Source organism: Manacus candei, unplaced genomic scaffold (genome assembly GCF_025592945.1).
Source record: "Manacus candei isolate 608988 ecotype Guabito, Panama unplaced genomic scaffold, ASM2559294v1 h1tg000061l, whole genome shotgun sequence".
Classification (NCBI taxonomy): Eukaryota; Metazoa; Chordata; class Aves; order Passeriformes; family Pipridae; genus Manacus; species Manacus candei.
In genome coordinates, this window is record NW_026138109.1 from 6,702,322 (window position 1) to 6,716,801 (window position 14,480).

General features: G+C 53.5%; 1 protein-coding gene across 3 annotated transcripts in view; it reads left to right on the top strand.

The window, feature by feature from the left end:
- Positions 1 to 388: 388 nt before the first annotated feature.
- Positions 389 to 14,480, top strand: part of ATOSB (atos homolog B) — a 38,702-nt gene continuing 24,610 nt past the window's right edge. For 2 of the 3 annotated variants that reach the window (XM_051804619.1, XM_051804616.1), the window contains exons 1-2: positions 389 to 494; positions 5,757 to 5,853. The gene's annotated coding sequence lies outside the window, so the exon portion shown is untranslated. Of the gene's footprint in view, positions 495 to 810; positions 894 to 5,756; positions 5,854 to 14,480 lie in introns of those variants that run through there. The other variant, XM_051804617.1, reaches the window with a different exon arrangement.

The window sequence follows — 14,480 nt, forward strand, 5'->3', positions numbered from 1 at the left end:
GGTGGCACACGCCGTGCCCATGGGGATGTGGGGTGCCCGTGAGTCCGGGACACGCCGTGCCCATGGCGACGGGATGTGCCCGTGGGTCCGGGACACGCCGTGCCCGCGAGTCGCGTCGGGGGTCCCGGGTCCCCACGGGGGTGGGGGGGCGCAGCCCCGCCCAGGGCCGGGATAGGCCCCGCCCCCGCCCGCGTCGCTGGCCAATGAAAAGCCGTCTGGTCCGGCCCCGCCCCTTCCCCGCTGTCATCACACACCCGCACGTGGAGGGGGCGTGGAGGGGGCGGGCCCTCGGCGCTGCGCGTCACCGCTGCTCCGCCCTCCCATTGGCCGCGCTGCGCCGCCGCTCGCCCCGCCCCGTGCCCTGCCCCGCCCAGAGCACCAATCAGCGCGCGGGGGGCGGGCGCGGGAGGCGTGTCCCCGGCGGCACCCGGAAGGAGCGGAGGGAGCCGCGCACAGTCGGGGCCGCAGCGGCGGCGGCGGCGGAGGGGGCGCTGGTGGGTCCGGCGGGGCCGCGGCGGGCAGGGCCGGGGGCCGGGGGGCGCGGGGCACGGCCGGGCACCGCCGGGGACGAGCCACCCCTGTGCCGTATGAGGGGGTTCGTGCGCCTCGTCCCTGCCGCCCTCCCCCCGGTTCCGGAAGGTTCGGGGGGGCCGTTGGGACCGGGGGCCCTGAACCGCAGGGGCGAGCGGGAGCAGGAGGAGGCACGACCGGGAGGGGCCGTGACCGGGCAGTACCGGGGGGGCCGTTACCGGGATGGGGAGATGAGAACTGGGGAGGTCATGACCGGGATGGGGAGCTGTGACCTGGGGGGAGCCCGTGATCGGGATTCGGGGTGTAGCCGGGAGCGCTGTCACCGGCGAGGGGCCTGGCATCGGGGGAAGCTGTGGCAGGAGGTGCTGGGGCGGGCGGGGACGGGCGGCCGTGTGACCGCAGAGCTTTGGGCGGGGAGGGGGGGGTTGATTGTTCGGGGGTGGGGGTTGTCTGTGGCTTCGGGAGGGCTCTGTCTGTCAGAGGCAGGTCTGGGGGGAGGCAGGAGGGACCGGAGGGGGGTGCAGGCTGTGCTGGGGGGATGTCCCTGATCCTGGCCGACAGCCCCCGGCAGCTCAGGGAGGCTGCGCTTCCCCTGGAATCGCCCACCAAAAGGCCACGTCCTCCGCGCTGTGACACGGGCATGGGACAGCCTGGCTGCGGCTCTGCCCGCACCGTGGGGCCTCCCCGTCCTCCTCCTTCTCCTCCTCTTCCTCCCCCGGGCATCAGCCCAAACCCAGCAGGGACTGGGTGGGTTGTTGCCCCCCAGGGCAGTGAGGTCGTGTCTCCCCGCGGAGGTGAAGGCGCGGCTGGGGCGGCACCTGCCCCGGGGGTCCCTCCCGGCCCCCGGCTGGGGGTGCGGGGTGGGCGGATGTGAACCCCGGCATCCGCCGCCCTCTGGTGACAGCCAGCCGCGGGCGGAAGGGCCCAGCGGGGACAGTCACCCACCCTAAATCGGCGGCTGCCGAGCTGGCGAGGCTTTCAGGCTGGTTTTATACGGGAACCGCACGGGGAGCGTGCGCTCGGCAGTCCCGGGTGTCACGTTTGGGAACGTGCCGTGTGCCAGGGAAGGCACAGGGAATCGCTGCGTGGTGGGAGCCGGAGAGGTGGGCTTGCTCACAACCCACCCTGTGAACACGATCCAGCAGTTATCATTTGCCTCCGGGCTTTCCAGTCTCCTTTTATTTGATTATTTTTTTTTTAAAGGAAGGTGTGTAGTATTTGCAGCTGCTGGGGAAAGGATATGGTAGAGGAATGCTGTGCTGTGTTTAAGAGTATTTTAAAAGTCGCTTCCACACAGTGCCTTTTTAAAAACCTCAGACAAGCAAAGATTTGCTTGAGAACTGTCCTCTCCCTGAATCATTTCTCTTAGCTTTGGCAAAGAGGGGAAGTCGGGAAGTTGTGGAGAGCGTAGCAGGCTTGAACCCTGACACAAAGGAGTGTCTTGGCGAACTTGGTAACACACGAGGAGGTGAACAAGGTCTGGCAGGTGGAACAGGAGAAAACTCCCAGTGTGATAGCGCTAGAGTTGCTTTCGGCAGGGCTGGGCTTTAGGATGAGGACGGGGAGGATGAAATCATCCTGTAAAGCCTCGTCATCGCCCTGTTTCACAGCAGTAATTCCCACCGTGCGGGTCTCGGCGTGAGCGAGCAGCGGGGCCCTGGTAAGGACTACATGTCCCAGCATGCAGCTCCCTGTGCTGAGGGCAGGGCACTGGTGGGAGCTGGGAGGTTCGTGCAGGGCTTGGGATCCGAGGGGCACTGCTGCTGCCACGGCGTTTGTTGCACAGGACACGGCACCTGCCTTCGCCTCACCTGCAGCCGCTGCCCCCATAACGCTTCACTGGATTCCTGCTGGCTCTCTTAGGCCTGGACACGTCCCTTCCCCTGGAGCCTGGGGTGGTCAGGATGCGCGGGGACAGCAGAGTCCTGCTGTCACCACAGCTGCAGGGCTGTGGTCCCTGGGGAACTGGGCTTGTGGACCAAGGTCCAGCTGCAACTGGGGCAGAGCTGGGGCTGTTTTAGCTCTGCCACTCACCTGCCTTATTTCTGTTCCCCATGTGAGAGGTTTCTTATCCCGTGACAGAAGGAAAGCTGGTGGAGTCGCTGCACCTTTTTGGGAACCCTGCTATTCGAGGCAAAGCTTGCTGAGGAGCTCTCCTGCTTCCTTGCCTTTTCAGCAAACTGAGCAGAGCAGCTCTAGATGCTCTGTTCTTCATGTCTGCCCTCTGCAGAAATGGCCTTTAGGGAATTACAGATAATTTTAATTTTACTGTTCTTTCACTCCTGGTGGGTTCCTCCAAAGCTGCTGAAGACCCCAGTTTGTACATCCTCCCTCAACTGGTGGTGCTGAGCTTTCCCAGCTCCTCTTGCCTCAGCTGTTTCTGAGCATGTGGAATAGGAGAAGGAAGGGAGGTTCCCTCCCTGAGTTCAGGGGACCTCTCAGAGCAGAGAAGCACATCTGTGTCTCTGATCTTCCTTGTGGTCTGCTACCAGCTGCTTGCCCTGGCACATTTCTGCACGGCTGTGCTGAGAAACAGAGGCCAGAGATACCTGGACTTTGCTCACTGCCTTTGAGGGTGATTCAAGGGGATAGTTATTGATCTGACTCTTCAAAGTTGATGACTCTTGACTCTTCCAGAGTCCTTTACCTGCCCTTACTGCTCTGGGCTTGCCCACGTTTGTCCTCTGCTAGATTTGTTTGGCACCATCATGTGCTGTGTGGGAATGCACCATGCCTGGGGGCCAGGACGCTTCCTGGATGCAGAACAAGAAAACCTGTTGTTGGTTGGTTGGACCACAGATGTGAAAGGAGAAAGTGAAGATGTATAGTTAGAACAGTGGTGTCCTCAGCACACTGTCAATGGATCTGTAATCAAATTATCAGAAGCTTTAGTAGCTGGAGGAATTAATGAGTCGAGTTTGAAGCAGGACAGGTGTGAAGGGCAGCATGGGAGAAATCCTGAAAGGAGACATTTGTATGTTAACAGATGGCTCATGGGGGGTTACTTGCAGGTTACTTAGTGAGGTTGTTGCACCTTACTTAGTGAGAGTCTTCTGTGAGAGGGTTTTGCCTGATGCCTCTCCATCTTGCATCACTCCCAGGGACCCCCTTCCTCCAGCAGGCTGTGTGGGTCCCTGTGTCCTGGTAACACCATGTGATCATGTTTCTGATCCTTCCTTCTGTCTGCAGTGCCTGGCACCTTTGCTCCCTGACCAGCTCTCTTCCTTTGTTTTTGGATTTTGCTTTTGCTCATGACCAAGTGAAGCAGGTGAATATAAGCTCTAGAGAACTTGGTCTCACAAAGTTTGAGGCCTGCTTTAAAAATTATTTTCTTTGACTGAGAAGTTTCTCTGCAAGTCTTCATCCTCACTTTGGCTTTGCTCCTGTCTTTCACAGTCTCCCTTGCTTGGCCTGTGAATGCCCAGCTGCCAATTAACATGTTTTCCCCCTGTTTCCGTCTGCGTCTTCAGCTGGTTGTGAATCCTGAATGAAGAGCAACTGAACTCACATGCTCTGCATTTCAGAGAGCTTTTTCAGGACTGGCCAGTGGTTTGCAGTCATACTTGCCTGTGCTGTGGCCTGGACAACCCGCCAGCTAAGCAGCGTGATGGTAGAACAATACTTGGACGGGAAACCTTCAAAGGAGTCCTGTGTGCTGCAAAGTGGGAAGTTAGTGATTCAGCTTGAATTGCTTTTTAGTAACAAATCCATGTCCTGGGCCAGGGCTGATGTCAACCCTGTGATTCTTCTTGTTGGAAGTGAACAAAGATGCAAAGCCCTTTATGCAAGAGCTGAGGTGATAATCCAGATCCCCTGGCCTCAGTCCATTTGGGGTAATTGCATTCTTCCTGGGGAGTGTTTTCAACCCATCGCTGTCAGATACATTGCCGTCGCTTCCTGTGCTGCAGCAGTATGTGGGTGGCAGCACTTCAGCCATGTCCAAAGCAATTCTTGTCACTGCTCAGGCTTAGCGCCTTTCTAGCCTTCTCTGAAAGACAGTGGGGTAGGGCATGGAATTGGTGGAGGGTTTTAAATATATGAATCTTTATATATACTCGAGCTACACTTACTGGGGCTTGCTCTGCTTATAAGCTGTCCAAAAAGATAGCCCTTGTGACTGGCTAGTGCAGCTTCCAGGTGAGACATCTCCTGGGATGCTGGTGCAGGTGTCATTAAGCACAAACTTTCTGGATGCCTTCATGACTGTTTTAAGAGCTGGTGTCCCAGTAAGTGTGGCAGTGCCTCCCTGCATCAGCATGTGAGGGCTGTGCTCCTGGAGCGCTGCCATCCTGGCTGCCCGCAGCTCTGGTTGGAGCTGGGCTGTGCTGCTGGGGGTGTGACAGGATGGTTGCCTGTGCAGGAGGCCAAGCTGGGGAGCAGGGACTGCCCCTAAGCAGCTTTTGCTCGTCATGCCTGAGGCCAGGGGAATGTCAGACCTGATCTTGGGGAGGCGGGTATTGTCCTCATTTTCAGGACCTGCTAGGCATGAGGACCTAGCAGAGTGTGATCTCCAGTGGTCTGTAATTATAGCGCTGGGAGCCTGGGGAGGAGACTTAAACAACATCTTTGTGATGGTGTTGGCAGGCCTCTCGGAGATTTCTATTAAGCAATTGTCGTTTTCCCCCTTCACTGTAGCCTGGGAAACGCTGCGGCGCTGGATTTCTCTTGGTCTGTTTGGGTTGCTGGGAGGGGTGTCTCTCCAGCAGTGGAGTTTGTCCCTCCCTGCCTTGGCTCCATGTCCCCATGGGGTGGCTCAGCGGGTGGCCTGTGGGGACCGCAGCCAGCGCCTGCTCCTGCAGATAAACCATATGCCAGCACACCCACTCGGGTACTGGCACAGCTCGTGTGGTGCAGCAACCTACAGCTGCGTGGGTGGAGAGGAACAAAGCTGAGGGCACAGAGAGGCCTGTGCTTCCCACTGAAATCCAGGGAAGAGGGATGGTGGCTGTGACCTTAGCAGCCCTCTCTGGAGAACCAACCATCCAGGGAACTGGGGGAATAGCTGGATCCCAGGAGAGAGTCAGGGCTGCAGCTGGAAGGATGGCCTCTGGTAAAAGATATGGCAGAGTCTTTGAAGTGGTGGGGTGCTTGGGGTCTCTCACTTCTCTGCATGGGCCACTAACTCACTTGGCTCAGGTGAGCAATTACTGCCTGCCCAGTGTTCCTGCGTGGGCAGGGTATTCCCCAGCTGAGCTGAACCTGTGTCCTTGCACTTGTCTTTCCAGGTGATTCAAGACAGCTGGAACAAGAAACCCCAAGACCACACTGCAGGTGCTGACAGCTGAGAGCTGCCTTCTCTATCTGCTTCAGCCCTACATGAAGGTTAGCACCGTTCAATCATCACCAACTTCCCTCCCTTCACCAGGGCTGAAGCAGGGAACCCCATGTTCTCCTCCCCTTGGCCCACAGGGATAACTGTGTAGTGTAGGTGTCACCCAGGTGAGGTGAGTACCCACACAGCCAAGGCTTGCTGGGTACTGCTGCCTCCCACCTGACTGCCAGTGTGGCAAAGGGAACCTGGATGTGTGTAACCAGTGCTGCTAAGACTGTTTAACCCTGCACACAGTTGTCAGGAGCTCAAGGGTGGTGTGTTCTAAACCCTTGGGCACTGGCAGTCCGTGCTGTTTGCTGCACTCGTCCTTCTGCATGCCAGCAGGATTGAATGGGAGCATTTTCCAACTGCTGTTCTCTGCTGTCCTTCACCTGAACCCAGCTGAGACTTCACCCAGAGCTTGTGGCAGACGTAATTGTGCTCTCTATTAGAAGCAGTTGAGCTCTGCCTGCATTTTCCCAGGATTCTGTAGCTTGGCCTTGGTGTATGAGGCTTAGAGTGACACTGAAGGGTTTCAAGAGGACCAGTGGTCTTTGTGTTGCCACTGGCAAGAAACGTTACCTGCTCTGAGGTAACCAACCTGAAGCATAGTGGGATGGCTGTGGGCTTCCTGCCCTGTCTGTGGGTGCTTTGTGCCTGCCTAGGGTCCAGCAGTGCTTGCCCCACCTCCACGGCGTGCTCTCACCTGGAAGGGAATCCTCATCAGCACTGTGCCTCCAACAGGGCAGGCACCTTGCCCTAGAGCTGAGGTGTGATTTGGCTGGGAGAGACTATATGGGGAAGCAGTAGTTTAGGATGCTTGGCTGCCCAGGCTCTGCTGCTCTTCCTCCAAAGTGTCTGCCAGGGAAGTTGGGGCCTGTCCAGAGACAGCTGGAAACTGGGCCTGAGGCCATCTCACCCTTCAGCCTGATGCTGAAGTGGTACCCACAGCGAGTGAGGCAGGGATAGATTTACCTGTGAAGCTGAAAGGAAGGAAGGAAGAAATCCTTCGCTCATGTCAGTGCTCTGTGCTGCAGATTCCTGATCACACAATGCAGCGACTGACCCTTTATCCAGCTGGGTTGTGGCAGTAACTGATACCTGCTCCATGACGAGAGGACTTTATATCTCTCATCGTGATGAAAAAGAGACATGTTATATGGCAAAGACCAGAGAAAAGGTTTGCACTCAGTTCTGCTGGAGCTGCTTGAAGATCCCAGTCCACCAAGTTCGCAGCATCCTGTCAGGGTTCCCCTGCCTTTTAACAAGGGGCATTTTAACAAAGGGCTCACCACAGAATCACAGAAAGGCTTAGGTTGGAAGGAACATTTAAAGTTCATTGCATTCGAACCCCCCACCATGGGCAGAGGCACTTTCCTATAGACCAGGTTGCTCAGGGCCCCATCCAACCTGGCCTTGAACACTTGCAGGGATGGTGCATCCACAGCTTCTCTGAGCAGCCTGTTCAGTGGTGCACCACCCTCTCCCACTCACCCTTGTTGACCAGCTAGCTTGATATCTTCATGGGCAGCAAATCTCCCATATGTGTGTAGAGCAGCAGCTTCTCCTATTACTTGCCCATGGCACGAACCTCTTCTCTGATTTGTATATTGCCTGCCCCAGGTGATATCAGTGAATTTATATTTGGGCTGGATTAATGGTGTTAGTTTAATTTAGTGCAGCTGGCAGTAATCTGGAAGCCATTAAAGCTTGTAGACCCTTGGACAGACTCACAGTGCCTCTCTTGGGAATGGGATGGAATGCTTTGCTGGGAAAATCAAAGTCTGGACAAAGTGGAGGTTATATCTTCAACAGAAAGCAGTCAGCCTAACATCCTTCAGCCTGCTCTTTTGTATATGTGGGCTGCCATTGCCCCTTGGTCTGACCAACTGATTTAGGAGTAGATCATCTTTCCACTGAAAATCACAAGAAAATGCTACCCCTCCTTCAGAGGTGGGGCTCTGGGTTCCTTGTGAGTGTTGGACTGGAATCCCCCTTTTGCCCTACCATCTCTGTTGCAAGTAATTTGGGCATTCAAAGACCCTGTTCATGGGAGTGTTGGGACAGCTGGATCCTTGTTCGGTTCTTGCTGCTCCCAAGAATGGAGCAGAGGATCATCTGCTGAGGCTATTTTAGGTTTCTGAACATTGCTGATGTCCCTCTGAGCTCCTATTTGTGTGTGATCCTGCAGCTCCCTGCTAAGAGCTATGTGAGACTCCCGTATCCTCATGTGAGAAGGTTTTGCTGGGGCATAGTGTCCCAGGGCTTAGGAAGAACTTCTAATTCCTCACTCACCTAAAATGTCTCAGCCATATCAGATGTATCTGTGCCCCCTTTTTTTAGCATTAGCTTGAAATACCCTTTAGACCTCGCTTTGCGGGTGCCCATGTGTTGCCTAGTGGGAAGCAGGCTGCAGCTTTCCAACCTTTTTCTGGCAAAAATGCAGCATCTTTCCTGTTCACAGCAGCTGATTCCAGTTGTATTGGATGGGAGCACGCGTTGCAGAAAACAGTCTTCCATGAAACCTCTCGATGTGGATATACTCCAAAGCTCACAGCGGAATGGGATGAGAGCCTGGCTCTGGCCCTATATGTATGGCTGGATGGCTCCTTGCCCTCTGGCACTGTCATCTCCCAGCCCAGCACAGCACAGGGTGAGGCCTCCCAGCCTCTCCCTTCTTAGTACACCCAAGACTTTTGGCCTCTCTGCACTTTTTGGTTTCCACCTGCTCAGGTGATTTTTCAGCATCACTGAGCATTGCAAAGTTTCATGTTGGAGCAAGATGTGGCTCTGCAGTTTTGGCCCATCTTTACTTTTAGCTGTGCAAGACATGTTTGATAGTATCAGAAGGAAGTTGCATGGCCTCCAGTGCTCCATGACTCATCCTGGATCAGGACCGAGGCTTTGCTAGCTTCTGCTATAACCCTCAAGTGATGTAACTGGTTGTGGTGGGCCCTACTAGATCTGGGAAAGGGCAGAATGGGGAGGGGAGCAGAGCTTTTAAAAATTGGGTTTTTTCTTGCCTAGGAAGTCATTAAATTCATTTGTTTAAAGATATTGGCAGGTGTCACACCCCGAGTGTTGTTCAACAGGGCCCTTTGTCTTCCCCTTGCATCTTGTGTGGGAGAGATGAAAGCAGAGGAGCTCTGCTTACCCCCTGGGTTGGGTAACTGTTTAGTGGCATATCACAGCAGTGGAGGAGAGTTTCTAGGACAGGAAACAAAGCAGGATCCTGTCTCTGATTCAAGCCACAGTGAGTTTGGTACAGCAGAGCAGACCTGCCTGAAGTGGAAACTGGCTGGAGCTGAAGATCAGAGCCTTAGGAGGTACCAGCCAGGATACAGCAAGAAGAATCTGGGACCACCATTCCCATCAAACCTGCCACTGCCACAATGTAGAAAGAGCTCATGGAGCTTTCTGACCTGTCGGCAGCAATGTTGGGCTGGGCTGGGCAGGTGGTGCATGTCACCACCATGGAACAGGCACTGTGGGACAGGTGAGGATGTTAAGTATCCTTGCCTGCCATAGCATGACAAGGGGTGCAGCTAGAGGGGCCTCTATTCTCCAAGTCTGGCAGCCTCTGTTGCACCTTGAGACTGGGCAAGGTGAGATGTGATGCACCTGAGTCCAGAGTAGGCTCCTCGCCTATGAAGTGGGTGGGGATGATGTTTTTTGGGAGTGGGCTTCCACTTCTGCCCCCTTTCCTTCCTTGGGGTGATGAACAGCCCTTTAGGAGCATGTTTAAATTTTGGGTGTTGTGCCGCACGTTTTATTTGTGGGGCAGCAGGGAGAAGACAGCAAGGCTTGGGGGAACAGAGATGAGTGGGACAAGAGGGAATGCTGGAGGGTATTGCTATGGCAACTTGCCACCGCTGGCATGGCAGAAGAGCAGCCAGAGCAAATGTGCAAGCTGCCATAGCCCTCAATGCAGCCCCGTCCCAGCTGTGACATGGGCTTGGCACCGCTGGGCTCCTGCCTGACAGTCTGTCATCCTGAGTCATTCCCCTCAGGCAGCAGCCTCAGGGTGGGTAGCCAGGGGTCTTTTGTCCATCTTCTTCCCTCTTTCACCCCTCACTGGGGTATGGGCAGGCAGCTCCTGTTTACACACCTGTTCTGTTTGAAGCCTTGAGTTGCAGAGCAGGCCCAGCCAGAAAAAAGCCAGTCTCTTGAGCCCTCTCACTGTACCATGGAGGAAAGTGAGTCATTCTGCTGCCCTTGCTTATCCTCATTTAATCAGTGGAAGTGGCTCCAGTCATGCCTTCACTTTCCCAGGATGCCTGGTGCTGTACCGTGCTGTCCACCTCACAAAGCCAGTTTGCCTTACACCAGGGTATCTGTACTCTGAGGGAGAGCAGACTCTCTCATGTGCCTTCTGATATGGTCTGAGACCATTCTCTGGGGCAGGTGAAGGAGAGGTTAAACATTTTTGAAGCTACCTTTGCATAGACCCAGATACTGGTAGAGAGCTGGCTCCTGTTGCTGAAGGGAGCTGGGAACATTGTATGCTCACTGCACAGAGAGAATGGCTCAGGAAGCAAATCTCCAGCCTGGCAATAGTGTGAGTGTGACTGAGACCTGACCTGTCATCCATGATATACCTTAAGGCCTGGATGTGAGCCAGGGGAAGGGACCTGCTGGCAGCAAGCACAACCTGCCTGTGCCAACGTGGATGTCTGTGTGAGCTGTAAACCTCTCTCGTTACACCTCTCAAAGGTCACTGCTCACAGTGAGCTACAACACCCTGCCCACAGCTCTGCACCCAGCCCAGAGCCAGAGGAGAACAATGCTCTCAGAGAATGCTCTGGGGTCAGATGTCTGGGCTTGCCATGAGGTGGCCAGAGTTTGTCTGGGACTAGGACATTCAAGCAAAAATGGACAGGAAAGGATGCCTGTCTGTGAGCTACCCAAATGGCCCTGCACTCACAAATGTCACGATACTTGCCTGAACTGTGACCCTTCCATCCAACTCTGAACTAGTACAAGGCATCAGAAATTCCCTAGAAAACCATTTCACCGTTTCCAATCTGCCACAGTGTCCTTCTCTGAGTTAGGGTTGCTGTAACTGCCTACTGCTGTCAAGTGCTACAGTTCCAGTCATCTTAAAACTCCCAAATAGGCAAGACTTGTTTGAAAAATGTCCCCTGGACTCCAGACCCTAGTGTTGCCAAGGGAGAGCAAACAAGGAGGTGGAAGCTGGGACATGGAGGCTCTGGAAAGCCACCTGCAGCATACAACAGTGTGCTTCCTCCCTCTCACTTCCAGCAACCTCCTTCCCTTTCTAGATGGAAACAGCTTGCAGCTGTAGCTTCCTTCCCACAGAGGAAGCTGGGACACTGGTACCTGACACTGAAGGACATTTTGGGTCAGCAGCTCGAGCGCGGCTTTCTATGTATGTGACCTTCAGCACTCGGTGTGAGAGTTGGCGTTAGACTGTGCTATGGGTGCAGAAGATGTCAGAGCATGGTCAGAATCCCCTGAGCCAAACTATAGTTCCCTCTGAGCCTACTTTCACAGCCTGTGGTTTCTCATCTTTCCTCTGGACTGAGGCCCCAAGATGTGCTAGAAAATATCATGGAGTGATGCAGAGCCCAGCAAATGAGGCTCTGGGTTATGTGTGTGTGTTGGGGTGGGAATTGCCACTTTCTAGGGAAGAGGGTGTTTTCTCTTTTGCTGTTTGTACAGCACCTTGCACGCCAAGATCCCAGCCCGGGGCTAAGTCTCTGGGGCGCTGTGACCCCATGAGTTACAACCGTGTCATCTTTGAAGTGCTGCTCCCTCCTTTTCTGTCTTGCCTGCTCATACTGCACATTATTAAGCACAGCACAAAGCATGAGAAAAGCCCAAAGGCGACGGGGTCACATACTCTGCTCCCGATTTGGGGAGGAGTTAAGGCAGTCAGTGCTGGAATAAGCATTTAGGGAGAGGCAGCCAAGAGAGATTTTCTCCTGGCTGAGCAGTGGTGTTGAAGTTTGGAAAGTACTGTGTGGGTTACGTGCTGCTTCCATTGCCTAAGGCAAGTCCAGGACATGCATATCTACTGAGGTGGGGACACCGTCCTGAGCTACATCACTCTTAAAAATTGGCTGGTGTCTGTGGGACATGAGGAGCAACTGAATGCAGATGCTGCTGCAGGAAGACTGGTGGGGATTTCAGCAGAAAGATGATAAATCATTGAGACCGAGAGGAAACTTTGACTTGGTGGGTGTTTCTACCTTCATTCTCAAAATTGTGAGAAGATAGCTGAGTTGAGCAGTGCTGTACAGATTACCCTGTCTGGAAGATGCATAAGGAGTCGTTTGCAAGAGCCACCTCTGTGCTCAGCTCAGACCTGGAGAAAATTGCCTGGGTGCTGTGCACCAGGTTTTTTTTGCTGCCAGTCAGCACTGCTGGAGCTGTGCAGAGCGAGCACAGCACCAGCAGGATCAGGTTAGCACTGCCACTCAGCAATGCCTTTCTATACCAGCGTTTGCATTGCTGATGAGATTAGCATAGCTGGGCCAGCAGTGGACAAAGGGGGTAATTCTCAAGATCCTCTCTGCTTCAGCTGCCAGCAAAATGAAGCAGTTATGGCATCAAGTAGCAAGTCTGAGCTTTGCTTTCAATTCATCTTCTAACAGCAGCAACAGCTAAAAATATGAGCAGTTTTTGAGAAACTGGAATATTCTCAGGCTTTTTGTCTGAGTCCAGTCTGCCAGCCTCTCCTCTAGGCTGACAGTCTGGGATCTTAAGGTATTTGCTATGATCTGTCCTGGCCATGTAATAAATCTGGAGAGAGAGAACAGAAAAAACAGTGGCATCACTCTGCCAACCTAAAAGTGCTCCTCTTGCTGCTGTGCCTGTTCCCTGTAACCAAAGAGCTGTTTCATGGCTTAGATTTGTTGTGGAAACAGAATTGCAGTTCCTCTCTTTCTCCTGTGCAGCTATCTCCCTGGCAGCCCAGTAGGAATGATTTATTATAGATTTCAGCTCTGTTTAATTCTGTTTCCCTACAATATTACACTGTTAGAGTAACTGAGCAAAACGCAGTGGTGTTTCCGGAGGAAGGCTGCTATCAGAGGCCACCCCTGTAGCAGAGGCTGGAAGCAAGGAGGAACAGTTTACCAGGAAATGCCTGTGTTTGTGTGCTGGGTGCTTTGGGGAAGGAAAAGGCATCTCACCATTAAAGCTTCCTCACTACAGGACTCCAGACGTTGCTGATGAACCTCTTTAAGCAGCAGTGAAAATGCCACCCTCCAGAGCCTGGGAAAGGTCTGACCAAAGTGGTGGTCTGGAAAGAAAAGTCGAATTCTGTCCTTAAGTCAACCTCAGTGCTATTTTTGGAGTGGTTTTTGGTTTGGGGTTTTGTTTGAAATTACTTTTTGGTGGTGGTGGTTTGCTTTGGGCTTTTTCTGGTACTGAAAAGAAATGGTATTGCTTGTGCAAATCCCTGTAAGGAAAGAGAGAGAATTTCCTTTGGAGTGAGCCTGCCTGAAACTCGATACGTCTCTGATGTGTGTTAACAGAGAAATGAAAAGATAGTGCCATAAAGTGATAGGGGATAATGAATTTCCTCTACTATTATGTTGTCCTGGGAGATAGAGCTGGGGCAAGGGTATTGCAATAACGTTATGCTTTGCATGACAACAGCAGCAAATACCACCTTAACACACATCCCTGGAGAGGGGTGAAAGGGTCAGTTTTCACAGAGTCCCCAGGAAGGTGGAGCAAGGCAACCAAGAAGATAGGAGCCTGGGAAAAGATGCCAGGAGATTTGCAGATGAGCAGTGCTTAATAGCTGTGCATTTTTTGCAGCTTAAGTTCTGCTTTCCCATTCCATGGCCCAGCTGAACTGGACAATGCTGGGCTCTTAACCTCACTGCAATCTCGAGAAACACAGTAAAGAAACCATAACTTTAATAACATTTGTGAGATGTCTGACCCAGAGCCTGAATGAACAAATCTTTAGCTTCTCTGTCTACAAGGCAGATAGATGGGTGGTGGCTTGTTAACCGCACCAGGCAGGGATTTTAAAGGATTCCGTGGTGGGTGAACACTGCTGTAGACCTGATCCTGGGAAGCTTAACTGGTAAGCAGGTCCTCAAAAAGGGTTTCTGTAGGTGTGTGGTGAAAACAGAGAGCCTGAAATCAGTACCTGTAAACTTCTCATCTCCTAGAGCTGGACTAGAGAATCAAGTCTGTACTCAAACACATGAATCTTTCAAAGTAAAAAATGCCCCGACCTGCTCTCAAGGAAACATCCCCTGCCAGCCTTTTGGGACCTAGGGCACTCCTCTGGTTTACAGTGCTCTATCTGGCTCTTTAATTTTTTTTTTCTGGGCACTGCTAAGTTATGTGCATCTGGTGCAGAGCCCTGAATGTCCTGGTCCCCTCTGGTGACAGAGAGCACATGGGTAAGTTTGTGGGGCCAGATGTAGCCCAGCAGAGCTGGGTGCAGTCCATATGGCCAGCAGCAGATTGGGGCCAACTTCTGCTTCAAGAGGTGTGGGAACAGAGGAGGCTAGCAATTCAGAGAGCTGCTCAATGTAGGACACATGGGTACCTTTAACTCTTCCCATCCATCACTGGGGTTCTCAGAGGTCTTGCCCTACTGCCCACGCTGTGCCAGGGGCTGGGGGCTGCCCACCCTTCCTAGGGCCAG